Here is a 19,152-nt window from a genome sequence, read left to right as displayed (position 1 = left end):
TTCCTGCCACCCTGCCCAGCCCGCCCCTGCTGATGAGCAAAAGTCTAGCAATGATTTGAACTTTTGAATTTCATGCTCCATATCTCTCCATCTACTACTGCTTTGAACGTGAGACTACCATCATTTTATAGACAATCATCTAGGCTATCTCACGCAGAAATGTAAGCTGCAATTATTTTGCATATGATTAGTTATGCAGATTTTTGTCATGTCACTGTATTGCTACTGTTTTGCTCCTAAAAATCTAAATTTTCATTATTATGTTAGTATTTTGTAAATCCGCCTTTGACTTTCAGTACTGACAGAATCCTTTTTGAGTATACTCTCAATTAGATTCAAGCATGTCTCATCCAAAATCTGATCTTAGGTCTTATCTACGCGTTGCCAAAGTTGATGCAAACTGGTCAACCCACTAGGGTATGTACAGTATATAGCTTTTTCTTCAACTCTGAACAAGTGTTCCATTGGGTAGAGGACTAGGGACTGTGGGGGCTGTGGTCCCCTAAGCTGACATCGTGCAGAGTCAAATCTGTGTGCCTCATGATGGAGCCATGTTGTTCTGGCAGCTGTCTTGTAGAAGGTTTCATGGCTGTGGTTTTGCAAAGAACCTCAGGTTCCCTGAATCTCTGGATCTCTTGGATATCTTGTTACAGAAAAAAAATCCATTTTTATAGTTCCCAACTGTTGTCCTTCAAGCTATCATCCATAGGTCAAAGGGAGGGGCAATGAGGTTAAATTGTATTGGCTTACACGAAAAGTCTGTTTTCTTGACCAACCAAAGAACAAAGACATAAATTCAAAAGACAACATATTGATAACACCAAAAATAGAAAGAAAGGAATGCTCACAGTGGCAGGGTGACAATATATTAGAGTAGAGTTGAGCGACTTTTACTTTTTTAGGATCGAGTCGGGTTTCGCGAAACCCAACTTTCTCAAAAGTCGGGTCGGTTGAAATCGGCCGATTATTGCGAAAAGTCGGGGGCCGACTGAAACACGAAACCCAATGCAAGTCAATGGGGAATCAAAGTCGGCAGAGAGTGGAGGACAGGAAAACACCTACAGTGCCCATTTTAATGCCAAAAACATCAATTCTTATTACTGAAGCTTGTCAATCTTAATTTACTTTATAATAATAGTTAGGCATTGAAATCTGGGGGTCATTTGGCTAAATTTGTGGGGGGGTAGGGCTGGCTCAAGTTTTTTGTTGGCCCAGGAAACGCGGAATACATCACGGCGGTGGAGCAGGGAGAGGTAAGCATTTAAACTTTGCAAGTGCTGTGATCCTGAGCAAGAAGGGGGGGCCCACTCGTTCGCATTGGCACTGGCACAGGGCCCCTCAAAGTACGGCTGTGTGTATGACGGCAGGGGCACCTCCCACAGGCAGAGACACTTTTGTGTACTATGAGGGGCCCTGTGCCAGTGACGTTGCCAATGAGTATGCCCCCCCAACTGATGAAGGAACCTGCACTTTCATCTGCACCTTCCTCTTTGTCCCCGTGTAAGGTGGTATAGTATGTGGGAAGGGGAACCTGACTTTCAGCAGGGTCAGATTTTGGCAGTGTAGTGCAAGGGGAATGTAGTGGTCTGGGTCAAAGTACCAGCAGAGTCATCTAGCAGTGGCTGGGCAATGGGCAGGATGATGAGGAAACACAGATATAGGCTGAAATAATAAAGTAGGCTAAATGCAGTTCAAAACTGGTAACAGGACTAAACAGGCGGCATAGCTTTGTTCAGCGGAGGACAACTATAATGAGAGGCTGGCAGTTAGTAGGCCCAAAAAAGTAAGTAGGCTAAATGCAGTTCAAAATAGGTAACAGGAGTAAACTGGCGGCATAGCTTTGTTCAGCGGAGGACAATTGTAATGAGTGGCGCAGACAGACTTAGTAGGCCTAAAATAAAAAAGTAGGCTCAATGCAGTTCAAAATTGGTTACAGGAGTACACAGGCGGCATAGCTTTGTTCAGCGGAGGATAATTGTAAGGAGAGGCAGACACAGTCAGTAGGCCCAAAAAAGTAAGTAGGCTAAATGCAGTTCAAAACTGGTAACAGGAGTAAACAGGCGGCAAAGCTTTGTTAAATGGAGGACAGCAGTAATGAGTGGCACAGACACAGTTTGTAGGCCCACATTAAAAAAGTAGGCTCCAAGCAGTTAAAAAATGGTAACAGGAGTAAACAGGTGGCATAGATTTGTGCAGTGGAGGACAGCTGTAATGAGGGGCAGACACAGTTAGTAGTCCCAGCCAAACAAGTAGGCCAAATGCAATTTAATATTTGAAACAGGAGTATACTGGCGGCTTAGCTTTGTTCAGTCGAGGAGAAAAGCAAGGAGCGGCAGACACAGTTAGTAGGCCCAACCAAACAAGTAGGCCAAATGCAGTTTAATATTCGAAACAGGAGTAAAGTGGCGGCTCAGCTTTGTTCAGTGGAGGAGAACAACAAGCAGCGGCAGACACCGTTAGTAGGCCCAACCAAACAAGTTGGCCAAATGCAGTTTAATATTCGAAACAGGAGTAAAGTGGTGGCTCAGCTTTGTTCAGTGGAGGAGAACAACAAGCAGCGGCAGACACCGTTAGTAGGCCCAACCAAACAAGTTGGCCAAATGCAGTTTAATATTCGAAACAGGAGTAAAGTGGTGGCTCAGCTTTGTTCAGTGGAGGAGAACAACAAGCAGCGGCAGACACCGTTAGTAGGCCCAACCAAACAAGTAGGCCAAATGCAGTTTAATATTCGAAACAGGAGTAAAATGGCGGCTCAGCTTTGTTCAGTGGAGGAGAACAACAAGCAGCGGCAGACACCATTAGTAGGCCCAACCAACAAGTAGGCCAAATGCAGTTTAGTATTCGAAACAGGAGTAAACTGGCGGCTCACCTTTGTTCAGTGGAGGACAACAGTAAGGAGTGGCGCAGACAGACTTAGTAGGCCTAAAATAAAAAAGTAGGCTTCATGCAGTTCAAAATTGGTTACAGGAGTACACAGGCGGCATAACTTTGTTCAGTGAAGGCCAACTGTAAGGAGTGGCGCAGACAGACTTAGTAGGCCTAAAATAAAAAAGTAGGCTTCATGCAGTTCAAAATTGGTTACAGGAGTACACAGGCGGCATAGCTTTGTTCAGTGGAGGACAACTGTAAGGAGTGGCGCAGACAGACTTAGTAGGCCTAAAATAAAAAAGTAGGCTACATGCAGTTCAAAATTGGTTACAGGAGTACACAGGCGGCATAGAATTGTTCAGTGGAGGACAACTGTAAGGAGTGGCTGACACAGTTAGTAGGCCAAAATAATAAAGTGAGGTAAATGTCTGCCTAAAAAATGTTCATAAATAAACAGGTGGCATGGCTAGGTACAGGGGTGGGCTCCTCTGCTGAGTAGCAGACAGTGGTAGTTGGCGCAAAGTATTAACTGGTCTAAATGTAGGCCAGGGCCCCTGTATATTTTTGCTATCATCTATCATTTCAAAAAATTTGTATTGGCAGTGCCATTGAAGGATTTAACAGCACAGACTACACAGTGGTGGAGCAGGAAGAGGTAAGTTTGGCAAGTGGTAGAGCACTGTTCGACCTGGGGGGAACACTCTCGTGGGCGGCGGTACTGGCACAGGGCCCCTCATATTACGATGGTGTGTCTGACGTTGGTTGTGCACTTCATTGTACTATGAGGGACCCTGTGCCAGCGCCGTCGCCCAAGAGTGGGCACACCCACCTGTCCAGGTAAAGGCACTCGCACGGGTGCTTGCGCCAGGTGGTGACCACGGCCCTGTGGGGGGAGTCAGCCCATTTAGGAAGGTAAAAAAATGGCCAATGGTGGACATTCAGCAGCTGCAAATGGAGGAATTGGGTCAGTCAGTCAGAGGAGGCCAAAAGCAAGACATTTTCCAGGCAAGCTACGTGTCAGCAGGGGAAGGTGGGGCAAAATAATTTGAAATCCATGATTGGTTCATTTTAATGAAGGTTAGATCATCAACATTTTGGGTAGCCAGACAAGTCTTTTTTTCGGTCAGCATTGAACCAGAAGCACTGAAGACTCTTTCTGATAGCACACTAGCAGCAGGGCAAGCGAGCTCCTGTAATGCATATTCTGCCAATTCAGGCCAGGTGTCTATTTTAGATGCCCAGTAATCAAAGGGGAATGACCTGTGAGGGAGAACATCGATAAGGGAGGAAAAATAGTTTGTAACCATACTGGACAAATGCAGTCTCCTGTAGAGATGAGCCACCTCCCTAGTGTTCAGGTTCGGTTCGGTTCGGTTCGTCGAACAGGGAGATGTTCGCCAAAATGTTCGTCGAACTGTTCGACGAACACCGTCAAACCCCATTGAAACCAATGGCAGGCAAACACAAACACATACAAACACATGGAAAACACATTGAAAACACCATAAAAGGTGTCCAAAATCTGACAAACTGCTCAGAAGACACAACAAATACATGGAAAAGTCACAACTACACATAGTCATGCGAAAAGAAAAGAGGTGGAGGAGTAAAAGGAGGAGGAGACACAGATATAAGCATGTCATGCCCTTCTAAAGTTAAGAAAGGCTGGAGTAAAAATCTAAACTCACTCTACCAACACCCAGACGTCTTGACAAAAAAATAAATAAATATCTTTAGGTAGAATGGCGGCGGGTCCATTCAGAACACTTTCCTTAGAAGACGTAGTGGTACCCCCATTGGGAGTTGTGCCAAAAAATGAACCCAATACATTCAGACTAATCCACCATTTGTCATATCCAAGGGGCAGGTCAGTAAACGACAACATCGACGCGGAACAAAGTACAGTACTATGAACTGTACCTTCTTTGACGAGGCAATCAGGTGGGTCAAGAAGTTGGGAAGGGGCACCCTAATGGCCAAAACAGACATTGAGGGGGCGTTCCGGTTACTACCTGTGCCTCCGAATAGTGTCCTCCCATTGGGCTGCTTCTGTGAAGGAGCATGCTACATAGATCGCTGTTTGCCCATGGGGTGCTCCATATCATGCTCACTATTTGAGGCATTTAGTTGCTTCCTCAAATGTGTCATCATGGACGTTTGTAAGGCGGCACATATTATCCATTACCTCGATGACTTCTTATGCCTGGGCCCAAAAGATTCGCCACAGTGTGAAAACACGCGGTAGTCCACCTGTGAGAAGGAGAGAGCTGAAGGGAGAGTGGACACCCCAGAGCCGAGGGGTTAGATTGAGAAAGAAAGAAGGCGGTGTAGCTTGCTTCATGGGTGGGGTACTCTGCTGAGTAGCAGAAATTGCTACTAGGCCCAAAAGGATTTCCTTGGCCAAATGCCATTAAAAAATAGTAGTTAGGTAAACAGGCGGTGTAGCTTGCTTCATAGGTGGGGTACTCTGCTGAGTAGCACAAAATTCTATTAGGTACAAAACGATTTCCTGGGCTAGATCAGTTAAAAATTAGTAATTAGATCAACAGGTGATGTAGCTTGCTTCATGGGTGGGGTACGCTGCTGAGTAGCACTAAATTCTACTAGGCCCAAAAGGATTTCCTGGGCTAGATGCCGTTACAAAATAGTAGTTAGGTAAACAGGTGGTGTAGCTTGCCTCATGGGTGGGGTACGCTGCTGAGTAGCACTAAATTCTACTAGGTCCAAAAGGATTTCCTGGGCTAGATGCCATTACAAAATAGTAGTTAGGTAAACAGGTGGTGTAGCTTGCTTCATGGGTGGGGTACGCTGCTCTGAGTTGCACCAAATTCTACTAGACCCAAAAGGATTTCCTGGGCTAGATGCCGTTACAAAATAGTAGTTAGGTAAACAGGCGGTGTAGCTTGCTTCATGGGTGGGGTACGCTGCTGAGTAGCACTAAATTCTACTAGGCCCAAAAGGATTTCCTGGGCTAGATGCCATTACAAAATAGTAGTTAGGTAAACAGGTGGTGTAGCTTGCTTCATGGGTGGGGTACGCTGCTCTGAGTTGCACCAAATTCTACTAGACCCAAAAGGATTTCCTGGGCTAGATGCCGTTACAAAATAGTAGTTAGGTAAACAGGCGGTGTAGCTTGCTTCATGGGTGGGGTACGCTGCTGAGTTGCACCAAATACTAACCAGTGGTCATGTTGGGTATGGTAGTCCCGCCGCCTCACATTCCAATGCGCGTTTCTCACGTTGCTTCGTCAGGGAGTGATGACAGGGAGTGGTGACAGTCATGGCATCGATGGTAACTTGGAGATACTCTTGTACCATCCTCTCTAGGCGTTGGTTGTGCGTCAGACTTCTTGCTTCCTGTGGCCTTGCAAAGGATGGTCTAAAAAAATCTTGAAACGATTGGAAAAAATTGCTGTTACCACCAGATACGATGTTACTGTTACGGTTTGAGTGATGACTCGATAGTCCCATGGTTGGCAAGTTAGAACTCAGAGGTTCACTACGTGCACCACTGGTGTTTTGTGGAAAAGCAGATGTTACATTCTGTAACAGTCTCTGCTGATACTCCTGCATGCGTGAATCCCTTTCTATGGCAGGAATTATTTCACCAAATTTGCTTTTGTACTGGGGTTCTAAGAGTGTGGCAACCCAGTAGTCGGTATTACTTCGGATTCTGACAATCCAAGGGTCATGTTTCAGGTAGTGCAGCAAGAAGGCACTCATGTGCCTTGCGCATCCAGGAGGACCAAGTCCTTGTTGTCTTGGTGGTGGCGAGGTGAGAATCATGCTTCCATCGTCTGCCCTCTCCCCCCAACCTCGTACAACAGAAATTTGATCAAGGTCTCTCTCATCTGATGAGTCTTCCATGCCCAGGGCCAGTTCGTCCTCCACTTCTTCCTCGCCTCCTGCACCTTCCTCAACAGTTTGGCTGCTACCATATGCCCTCGGTAATCCCTCTCCCCCAGCCTCCATTGCCAGCCACCTTGGTGCTGCCAACCTTCTTGACCTTGGAGATATGATCCCTTCCGCATACGACTCCTCCTGTTCCTCCTCCTCGTCCTCTTGTTCCACCACCTGACTCCGAACACTGTGTAAGGTGTGCTCCAGCATGTAAATCACCGGAATGGTCATGCTGATAATGGCATCGTCAGCACTAAACATCTTCGTTGCTATTTCAAAACTGTGCAGAAGGGTGCATAGGTCCCTGATCTGAGACCACTCCTGCAGCGTGATTTGCCCAACCTCTTGATCTCGTTGGCCCAGGCTATACGTCATAATGTATTGCACCAGGGCTCGTTGGTGCTGCCACAGTCACTGCAACATGTGCAGAGTTGAATTCCACCGTGTGGGCACATCGCATTTCAGCCGGTGAACTGGCAGGCCCAACGACTTCTGTAGAGATGCAAGTCGTCGAGCTGAGGGATGCGAACGGCGGAAGTGAGCACACAGCGACCGTGCCCTCTGCAGAAGCCCATCTAGTCCGGGATAGTGGGATAAAAATTGCTGGACAACCAGGTTCAAAACGTGAGCCATACAAGGCACGTGTGTGACATTGCCCCGGTGAAGGGCCGCACCCAGGTTTGCAGCATTGTCGCACATGGCCTTCCCTGGCTGCAGGTTCAGTGGAGACAACCATTGATGGAACTCGGTCTCCAGAGCTGACCACAACTCCTCAGCTGTGTGACTCACATTTCCCAGACATTTCAAAGTAAACACTGCCTGATGACATTGAACCCTGGTGACAGCATAGTGAGGAGGTGTGCAGGATTCCTTCTGCGCAGTTACAATGCGGGTGGCATTACCAGACAGGCTTTGGGTGCAGGTGGAGGACCGAGAGGAGGTTGAGGAGGCAGAAGCAGTGGAGGAACTTCTAGATACAGAGGATCGACGAGCAACTTGTGGGGACAGCAAGACTTGGACAGCAGCCCCTTCTCCTGATGTTGCCGTAGTTACCCAGTGCCCAGTCACCGACATGTAGTGCCCCTGTCCATGTCTACTCATCCAAGTGTCTGTGGTGAAAGGCATCTTGTCACACACAGAGTTTCTCAAGGAAGCGGTGATGTTGTGTGCGACGTGCTGGTGTAGCGCAGGCACAGCTTCTTTGAGAAGTAGTGGCGACTGGGCATCTGGTACGGGGGCACTGCGACGGACATAAGGTCTTGAAAATCCTCTGTGTCCACCAGGCGGAAAGGCAGCATTTCTGTAGCCAACAGCTTGCAGATGGAGAAATTCAACCTCTTAGCTTTGTCATGGCTAGGAGGAAATAGTCTTTTACTTGTCCACATCTGAGGGACTGAGGGCTGGCTGCCGTGCTTAGACGGAGTTGAGTAGGGTGTCCCCGGCAAACTGCTGGTCTGTGAGGAACGTGTTGTGTTATGTTATGCTGCCTTGATCAAAATGTGGTGTCGATGTCGGAGAGCGCTCAACACCAGCAGGAGTTTCCACTTGCAAATGTCCTGACGACCTGCCAATCACACTGGCTGTTGCGGGTAAAGAGGTGGAAGGTCTGCTTCCAAAACCATGTGCGACTGCTGTCCCCACAGTCACAGAGGATAAAGAGGACGCAGATGCACTTGATGGGGCAGACGGTGGTTGACCCAGCCCACTAGGCCGCATTGTAGCACAGTGAGCTTCCCACTGCAACTTATGCCTCATATCCATGTGACGGTTCATGCATGAAGGACTCAAGCTAGTGATTTTTTGGCCTCTACTGAGATTTTGTTGACAAATCTTACAGACAACATGAGTTGGGTCATCCTTTGCGATGTCAAAAAATGCCCAGGCTATGCAAGGCTTAGAGCCCGTGTGACCTGAAGAGCCACCACGACTTCTGGTCTGAGGCACAATTGGGGTTGAGGATGCAGTTGTTGACGTGCTTCCAGTACTCCGTCTCTGTCCAGGAAGGCACACCGTTACCTCGTCGACAGACTCGTCACTAGCATCCTCCTCCACCTCCTATGCTGACCTCATGGATTGGCGGACTGGGGGTTGACAGTAAGTGGGGTCTACAAACTCGTCATCATCATCCTGTGTGTTCTCACACCCGTCGTCCTCAGAGCCAACCTCTTCCTGCCCCGACCAAAAAGTCAGGTTTTCGTTCCAATCAGGTATCTCAGTCTCATCATCATCTTCCTCATTGTCTCCACCAACAGGAGTTACAGTTTGGGAACGAGGGTCTACATTATACTCATATATTACTACATTATATTATACCTTCTTCATCTGGGCCTGGATCTGACTCACAAAGATTCTGGGCATCAGTGCAGATCATTTCCTCGTCTGGATTCACAGAAGCTCTGGAGCAGACCTCTGATTCCCAGGCTAAACAGCTCTACAGACTCAACCATGTGTGCTACCCCATGCTCAGACGGGCAGCTGGAGACTTGGGAGCTGTGAGGAAGCAAGTGCGATTGGGGTGACAACTCTGAGGACTGGAGTAGTTGTGATGTTGAAGTTGACATGGAGGAGAGCCCACTTGAACGAGCACTTGATATCCGTTCAAGCACCTGCTGTTTTTGTGCCTAATCTGGAATTTTTGGCGATGCTTGTAGCGATGGTCATAAGAAAGGGATCATATCAGATTGTCCACGAAAAGAAGTAACAACTTACTTTGGCTGGAAGATGGTCTTTCTTCTGCAGATGTTACTGATGCTTTACCACCTACCCCACGGACACAACCTTTTTTTCCCTTTCCAACACGCCTATTCCCCTTTCCACCAGCAGCAGGCCTTTTGCCACTCATTTTAGTGCTTAATTGGCAACTCTGTATCTGAAGTTGTTGGCACAACAACCGATGGATGAAAACCGAGCAGAAATGAGTGGCCAAACTGTGGTACTAGGCCCAAAACTATCAAATGGATTAGATGCAGTGAAAATAGAGATACACAGGCGGTGTAGCTAGTTTCACAGGGGGGCTGCTCTGCTGACGTGCAGACAATGCTACTAGGCCCAAAACTATCAACTGGATTAGATGCAGTGAAAATAGAGATACACAGGCGGGCTACTCTGCTGACGTGCAGACAATGCTACTAGGCCCAAAACTATCAACTGGATTAGATGCAGTGAAAATAGAGATACACAGGCGGTATAGTTTGATCCACAGGCGGGCTATTCTGCTGACGTGCAGACAATGCTACTAGTCCAAAACTATCAACTGGATTAGATGCAGTGAAAATAGAGATACACAGGCGGTATAGTTTGATCCACAGGCGGGCTATTCTGCTGACGTGCAGACAATGCTACTAGGCCCAAAACTATCAACTGGATTAGATGCAGTAAAAATAGAGATACACAGGCGGTGTAGTTTGTTCAGGCGGGCTACTCTGCTGACGTGCAGACAATGCTACTAGGCCCAAAACTATCAACTGGATTAGATGCAGTGAAAATAGAGATACATAGGGGGTATAGTTTGTTTCACAGGCGGGCTACTCTGCTGACGTGCAGACACTGCTACTAAGCCCCAAACTCCAAAACGATTTACTGGGTTAGAGGCCGTAAAAATTGAGATACACAGGCGGTGTAGCTAGCTTCACAGGCGGGCTACTCTGCTGACGTGCAGACAATGCTACTAGGCCCAAAACTATCAACTGGATTAGATGCAGTGAAAATAGAGATACACAGGCGGTATAGTTTGTTTCACAGGCGGGCTACTCTGCTGACGTGCAGACAATGCTACTAGGCCCAAAACTATCAACTGGATTAGATGCAGTGAAAATAGAGATACACAGGCGGTATAATTTGTTTCACAGGCGGGCTACTCTGCTGACGTGCAGTCAATGCTACTAGGCCTGTTGTGAATTCTGCTCTTGGGCTCCCTCCGGTGGTTGTTAGTGGTAGTGCAGTGGTCTCTGGATTATAGCCAGGGCAGGTGTTTCTGCTTATTGCAGCTCTATTAGGTATTTAGGTTTGTAGGATCCATCAATCCTTGCCAGTTGTCCATTGTATCTTGGAGGGATTGCATCTCTGTCTGGCTCCACTTGCCCTGCTGTCATTTCAGCTAAGATAAGTGTCTGATTTTGGTTCTCTGTAGCACGCATGCAGTGTGCTTTTATGTGCGGTGCAATCTATTGTGTTTTTGTCCAGCTTAGACTTTGTTTGGATTTTTCTGTCATGCTGGTTTCTCTGGAGATGCAGATATACTTCCTATGTCTTTAGTTAGATGTAGTATATAGTATATTCTGCTGTGGATTTTTCTAGTGTTTTAATACTGACCGCTTAGAACTCTGTCCTATCCTTTTCTATTTAGCTAGAAGTGCCTCTTTTGCTAAACTCTGTCTTTTCTGCCTGTGTATGTATTTCCTCTTAAACTCACAGTCAATATTTGTGGGGGGCTGCCTATCCTTTGGGGCTCTGCTCCGAGGCAAGATAGGATTTCCCATTTCCATCTTTAGGGGTATTTAGTCCTCCGGCTGTGTCGAAGTGTCTAGGCCTGGTTAGGTACATCCCACGGCTACTTCTAGTTGCGGTGTCAGTATTAGGATTGCGGTCAGTACAGGTACCACCTACTCCAGAGATAGTCTCATGCGGCTCCAGGGTCACCGGATCATAACAGGCCAACAATGAGTTAAATGCATCTCAGAAGAAGGGAAGAAAAGTGCTGAGCCATTTTTTTTTCTGCAGTCTGTTTTGTCTTTCCTTCCCTCTTTTCCTCTGGGTGACTGAAGAGCTGTGTGCTAGTATGGATGTTCAGATTTTAGCTTCTCGTGTAGACCAACTAGCTGCTAGGGTACAGGGTATTTCCGATTATATTGTTCAGACTCCGGTTTTAGAGCCTAGGATTCCTACTCCTGATTTATTTTTTGGGGACAGGTCTAAATTTTTGAGTTTTAAAAATAATTGTAAACTGTTTTTTGCTCTGAAACCTTGTTCTTCTGGTGACCCCATTCAGCAGGTTGAAATTGTCATCTCCCTGCTGCGTGGCGATCCTCAGGATTGGGCATTTTCCCTGGAATCTGGGAATCCTGCCTTGCTTAATGTAGAAGCCTTTTTTCAGGCTCTAGGGTTATTATATGATGAACCAAATTCTGTGGATCATGCTGAGAAGTCCTTGTTAACCCTGTTTCAGGGTCAAGAAGCGGCAGAATTGTATTGTCAGAAATTTAGAAAATGGTCTGTGCTGACTAAATGGAAGGAGGATGCTTTGGCGGCAATTTTCAGAAAGGGTCTTTCTGAATCTGTTAAAGATGTTATGGTGGGGTTTCCCACGCCTATTGGTCTGAGCGATTCTATGTCTCTGGCCATTCAGATTGATCGGCGCCTGCGTGAGCGCAGAGCTGTGCGCGCTGTGGCATTGTCCTCAGAGCAGATACCTGAGCCTATGCAGTGCGATAGGATTCTGTCTGGAGCTGAACGACGGGGATTCAGACGTCAGAATGGGTTGTGTTTTTACTGTGGCGATGCTTCTCATGTCATTTCGGTCTGCCCTAAGCGTACTAAGAGAATCGCTAGTTCAGTTACCATTGGTACCGTACAACCTAAATTTCTGTTATCTGTGACATTGATCTGCTCATTGTCATCATTTTCTGTCATGGTGTTTGTAGATTCTGGCGCCGCTTTGAATTTAATGGACTTTGAATTCGCTAGACGTTGTGGTTTCCCCTTGCAGTCTTTGGAGAACCCTATTCCTTTAAGGGGCATTGACGCTACACCTTTGGCTAAAAATAAACCCCAGTTTTGGACACAGGTGACCATGTGCATGGCGCCAGCCCATCGGGAGGATTGTCGCTTTTTGGTGTTGCATAATTTGCATGATGCTATTGTGCTGGGTTTTCCATGGTTGCAGGTACATAATCCGGTGTTGGATTGGAAATCTATGTCTGTGACTAGTTGGGGTTGTCAGGGAGTTCATGGTGACGTTCCTTTGATGTCAATCTCCTCTTCCCCCCCTTCTGAAATTCCAGAGTTCTTGTCTGATTTTCAGGATGTGTTCAATGAGCCCAAGTCCAGTTCCCTTCCACCGCATAGGGACTGTGATTGTGCTATTGACTTGATTCCAGGTTGTAAGTTTCCTAAGGGCCGACTTTTCAACCTGTCTGTGCCTGAACATACCGCCATGCGGAGTTATATTAAGGAGTCTTTGGAGAAAGGGCATATTCGGCCATCTTCTTCACCATTGGGAGCGGGATTTTTTTTGTTGCCAAGAAGGATGGCTCCTTGAGACCTTGTATTGATTATCGCCTCTTGAATAAGATCACGTTCAAATTTCAATACCCTTTGCCTTTGCTTTCTGATTTGTTTGCTAGGATTAAGGGGGCTAGTTGGTTTACTAAGATTGACCTTCGAGGGGCATATAATCTTATTTGTATTAAGCAGGGTGACGAATGGAAAACTGCGTTTAATACGCCCGAGGGCCATTTTTAATACCTTGTGATGCCCTTCGGGCTCTCTAATGCTCCATCTGTTTTTCAGTCCTTCATGCATGATATCTTCCGGAATTATCTTGATAAATTCATGATTGTATATTTGGATGACATTTTGATTTTTTCAGATGATTGGGAGTCTCATGTGAAACAGGTCAGGATGGTTTTTCAGATCCTTCATAACAATGCTTTATTTGTGAAGGGGTCTAAGTGTCATTTTGGAGTGCAGAAGGTTGCTTTTTTGGGCTTTATTTTTTCTCCTTCATCTATAGAGATGGATCCGGTTAAGGTTCAGGCCATTCATGATTGGATTCAGCCCACGTCCGTGAAGAGTCTTCAGAAATTTTTGGGCTTTGCTAATTTTTATCGTCGTTTCATTGCTAACTTCTCCAGTGTGGTTAAACCCCTGACTGATTTGACGAAAAAGGGCGCTGATGTGACGAATTGGTCCTCTGCGGCTGTCTCTGCCTTTCAGGAGCTTAAACGCCGATTTACTTCTGCCCCGGTGTTGCGTCAGCCAGATGTTTCTCTTACAGTTCAGGTTGAGGTTGACGCTTCTGAGATTGGGGCAGGGGCCGTTTTATCTCAGAGGAATTCTGATGGTTCCTTGATGAAACCATGTGCCTTCTTTTCCCGAAAGTTTTTGCCTGCTGAACGTAATTATGATGTCGGCAATCGGGAATTGTTGGCTATGAAGTGGGCGTTCGAGGAATGGCGACATTGGCTTGAGGGAGCCAAGCATCGTATTGTGGTCTTGACCGATCATAAAAATCTGATTTACCTCGAGTCTGCCAAGCGGCTGAATCCTAGACAGGCTCGATGGTCTTTGTTTTTCTCTCGTTTTGATTTCGTGGTCTCGTATCTTCCGGGTTCTAAGAATATTAAGGCTGATGCTGTTATGACCCCAATGGCAGAGGGTCTCAGGAATCAATACCAAGTCTGCAAACACAAAAAACCAGCTCATAGGGCAGTGGTAACTGGGCTGACCATATATCTAATCCTAGCACCACAAATAGAAGTAGCCGGGGAACGTGCCTACGTTGGTTCTAGACGTCTCGCGCCAGCCGGAGAACTAACTAACTCTAGAAGGGAAAAGATAGACCTTTCTTGCCTCCAGAGAAAAGACCCCAAAAGTTGGATACAAGCCCCCAACAAATAATAACGGTGAGGTAAGAGGAAAAGACAAACATAAGAATGAGCTAGGTATTTAGCAAAGAGAGGCCCACTAGCTAATAGCAGAATATAGTAAGATGACTTATATGGTCAGCAAAAAACCCTATTAAAATATCCACGCTGGATATTCAAGAACCCCCGAACCGTCTAACGGCCGGGGGGAGAACACCAGCCCCCTAGAGCTTCCAGCAAGGTCAGAAATCACATTTAGTACAAGCTGGACAAAAATAGTAGCAAGCAAGTAACTCAAAAAAACAAAGAAGCAAGACTTAGCTTAATTTTGCAAGAGCCAGGACCAGCAGACAGGAGCAACAGAAGGATCTGATTACAACGATGCCAGGCACTGGACTAAGGATCCAGGAAGTTAATATAGCGACACCCCTGGATGTTGTGATTCGGTTATTTGGCTCCCCCAGTGGTTGCTTGTGGTACTGGTGTCTTGTGAGCTTTTCACCTGTTTCTATCAGGATGTGGGAGTTTCCTATTTAGCCTTGTTCCTCTGTCATTCTAATGCCGGCCATCAATGTAACCAGAGTCTTTCTGTTGCATGTACCTGCTCCCAGTCTGCTGACCAGCTAAGTTGGACATTTCTGTCCTTAGTCTATTTTTGTATGTTTTGTCCAGTTTGCAGTTATGTGATTCTCTGCAGCTGGAAGCTCTTGTGGGCTGAAATTGCCACTCCGGTGCCATGAGTTGGCACATGAGTTTAAGGTAATTTCAGGATGGTTTTTGATAGGGTTTTGTAGCTGACTGCGAAGTCCACTATTGTATCCTTCTGCTATTTAGTTAGTGGGCCTCGCTGTGCTAAATCTGTTTTCATACTACGTTTGTCTTTTCACCTTAACTCACCGTTATTATATGTGGGGGGCTACTATCTCCTGTGGGGAATTTTCCTCTGGAGGCAAGCCAGGACTGTGTTTCATCTATTAGGGGTAGTTAGTCCTCCGGCTGGTGCGAGACGTCTAGCGAAAACGTAGGCACGTTCCCTGGCTACTATTAGTTGTGTGTATAGGTTTAGCATCGCGGTCAGCTCTAGTTTCCATCACCCGAGAGCTTGTCCGTTTTTCTATGTTTCTGATGTTCCCCTGCCATTGGGAACCATAACAGTATGGCCGGCACACATGTTTAATCTATGGGCTGAAGCAGGAGAGAAAAAGGAACTGTGTGGAATTTTTTTTTTTTTTTCTCTGAAGTTGCACTCCAGCTCTAATTGCAGTCTCCTGCTTTCCTCTCCTCTTAACCCCTGAATGGCTCAGATTTTATCTGTTGAAATATGGATCTCCAGAGTCTGGCTACAAATTTGAATAATCTTGCTGCTAAAGTTCAGAATATATAAGATTTTGTTATACATGCTCCTCGGTCTGAACCTAAAATTCCTTTACCAGAGTTTTTCTCCGGAGATCGATCTTGTTTTCTGAATTTTAACCCCTTCCTGACATCAGACGTACTATCCCGTCGAGGTGGGGTGGGCCCGTATGACCACCGACGGGATAGTACGTCATACGCGATCGGCCGCGCTCACGGGGGGAGCGCGGCCGGGTGTCAGCTGACATCCGGCACTATGTGCCAGGAGCGGTCACGGACCGCCCCCGGCACATTAACCCCCGGCACACCGCGATCAAACATGATCGCGTTGTACCGGCGGTATAGGGAAGCATCGTGCAGGGAGGGGGCTCCCTGCGGGCTTCCCTGAGACCCCCGGAGCAACGCGATGTGATCGCGTTGCTCCGAGGGTCTCCTACCTCCCTCCTCGCCGCAGGTCCCGGATCCAAGATGGCCGCGGCATCCGGGTCCTGCAGGGAGGGAGGTGGCTTACCGAGTGCCTGCTCAGAGCAGGCGCTGGTAAGCCTGCAGCCCTGCACAGCAGATCGTCGATCTGACAGAGTGCTGTGCACACTGTCAGATCAATGATCTGTAATGTCCCCCCCTGGGACAAAGTAAAAAAGTTTAAAAAAAATTCCCCACATGTGTGTAAAAAAAAAATAAAAAAAATATCCTAAATAAAGAAAAAAAAAAATATTATTCCCATAAATACATTTCTTTAGCTAAATAAAATAAAAAAAACAATAAAAGTACACATATTTAGTATCGCCGCGTCTGTAACGACCCAACCTATAATACTGCCCCACTAGTTAACCCCTTCAGTAAACACCGTAAGAAAAAAAAAAAAAAAACGAGGCAAAACACAACGCTTTATTATCATACCGCCGAACAAAAAGTGGAATAACACGCGATCAAAATGAGGGATATAAATAACCATGGTACCGCTGAAAACGTCATCTTGTCCCGCAAAAAATGAGCTGCAATACAGCATCATCAGCAAAAAAATAAAAAAGTTATAATCCTGAGAATAAAGCGATACCAAAATAATTATTTTTTCTATAAAATAGTTTTTATCGTATAAAAGCGCCAAAACATAAAAAAAATGATATAAATGAGATATCGCTGTAATCGTACTGACTTGACGAATAAAACTGCTTTATCAATTTTACCAAACGCGGAACGGTATAAACGCCTCCCCCAAAAGAAATTCATGAATAGCTGGTTTTTGATCACTCTGCCTCACAAAAATCGGAATAAAAAGCGTTTAAAAAATGCCACGTGTCCAAAAATGTTACCAATAAAAACGTCAACTCGTCCCGCAAAAAACAAGATCTCACATGACTCTGTGGACTCAAATATGGAAAAATTACAGCTCTCAAAATGTGGTAATGCAAAAAATATTTTTTGCAATGAAAAGTGTCTTTCAGTGTGTGACGGCTGCCAATCATAAAAATCCGCTAAAAAACCCGCTATAAAAGTAAATCAAACCCCCCCTTCATCACCCCCTTAGTTTGGGAAAAATAAAAAAAATAAAAAAATGTATTTATTTCCATTTTCCTGTTAGGGTTAGGGCTAGAGTTAGGACTAGAGTTAGGGCTAGGGTTAGGGCAAGGGTTAGGACTAGGGTTAGGGTTAGGGCTAGGGTTAGGGCTAGGGTTGGGGCTAGGGTTGGGGCTAGGGTTGGGGCTAGGGTTGGGGCTAGGGTTGGGGCTAGAGTTGGGGCTAGAGTTGGGGCTAGGGTTAGGGCTAGAGTTGGGGCTAGGGTTGGGGCTAGGGTTGGGGCTAGGGTTGGGGCTAGGGTTAGGGCTAGAGTTGGGGCTAGGGTTAGGGCTAGGGTTAGGGCTAGTGTTACGGCTAGTGTTAGGGCTAGTGATAGGGCTAGGATTATTGCTAGGGTTAGGGCTAGGGTTAGGGTTGGGGCTAGGGTTGGGGCTACAGTTAGGGTTGGGGCTAAAGATAGGGTTAGGGTTTGGATTACATTTACGGTTGGGAATAGGGTTGGGTGTGTCTGGGTTAGAGGAGTGGTTAGGGTTACTGTTGGGATTAGGGTAAGGGGTGTTTTTGGATTAGGGTTTCAGTTATAATTGGGGGGTTTCCACTGTTTAGGCACATCAGGGGCTCTCCAAACGGGACATGGCATCCGATCTGAATTCCAGCCAATTCTGCGTTGAAAAAGGAAAACAGTGCTCCTTCCCTTCAGAGCTCTCCCGTGTGCCCAAACAGGGGTTTACCCCAACATAAGGGCGGCGTACTCAGGACAAATTGGACATCATCTTTTGGGGTCCAATTTCTCCTGCTACCCTTGGGAAAATACAAAACTGGGGGCCAAAAAATAAGTTTTGTGGGAAAAAAAAGATTTTTTATTTTCACGGCTCTGCGTTGTAAACTGTAGTGAAACACTTGGGGGTTCAAAGTTCTCACAACACATCTAGATAAGTTCCTTGGGGGTCTAGTTTCCGATATGGGGTCACTTGTGGGGGGTTTGTACTGTTTGGGTACATCAGGGGCTCTGCAAATGCAACGTGACACTTGCAGACCAATCCATTTAAGTCTGCATTCCAAATGGCGCTCCTTCCCTTCCGAGCTCTGTCATGCGCCCAAACAGTGGTTCCCCCCCCCCACATATGGAGTATCAGCGTACTCAGGACAAATTGGACAACAACTTTTGGGGTCCAATTTATCTTGATACCCTTGTGAAAATACAAAACTGGGGGCTAAAAAATCATTTTTGTGAAAAAAAAAAAAGAATTTTTATTTTCACGACTCTGCATTATAAACTGTAGTGAAACACTTGGGGTTCAAAGCTCTCAAAACACATCTAGATAAGTTCCTTAGGGGGTCTACTTTCCAAAATGGTGTCACTTGTGGGGGGTTTCAATGTTTAGGCACATCAGGGGCTCTCCAAATGCAACATGGCATCCCATCTTAATTCCAGTCAATTTTGCATTGAAAAGTAAAATAGCGCTCCTTCCCTTCCGAGCTCTGCTATGCGCCCAAACAGTGTTTTACCCCCACATATGGGGTATCGTCGTACTCAGGACAAATTGCACAACAACTTTTGTGGTCTAATTTCTTCTCTTACCCTTGGGGAAATAAAAAAATGGGGGCGAAAAGATCATTTTTATGAAAAAATAAGATTTTTTATTTTTACGGCTCTGCATTATAAACTTCTGTGAAGCACTTGTTGGGTCAAAGTGCTCAACACACATCTAGATAAGTTCCTTAAGGGGTCTACTTTCCAAAATGGTGTCACTTGTGGGGGGTTTCAATGTTTAGGCACATCAGGGGCTCTCCAAACGCAACATGGCGTCCCATCTCAATTCCAGTCAATTTTGCATTGAAAAGTCAAATGGCGCTCCTTCCCTTCCGAGCTCTGCCCTGCGCCCAAACAATGGTTTACACCCACATATGGGGTATCAGCGTACTCAGGA

Source organism: Ranitomeya variabilis, chromosome 2, assembly GCF_051348905.1.
Source record: "Ranitomeya variabilis isolate aRanVar5 chromosome 2, aRanVar5.hap1, whole genome shotgun sequence".
In the NCBI taxonomy this organism is placed as follows: domain Eukaryota; kingdom Metazoa; phylum Chordata; class Amphibia; order Anura; family Dendrobatidae; genus Ranitomeya; species Ranitomeya variabilis.
The sequence above is the reverse complement of the archived record's forward strand: the minus strand, read 5'-3'. Positions refer to the sequence as shown.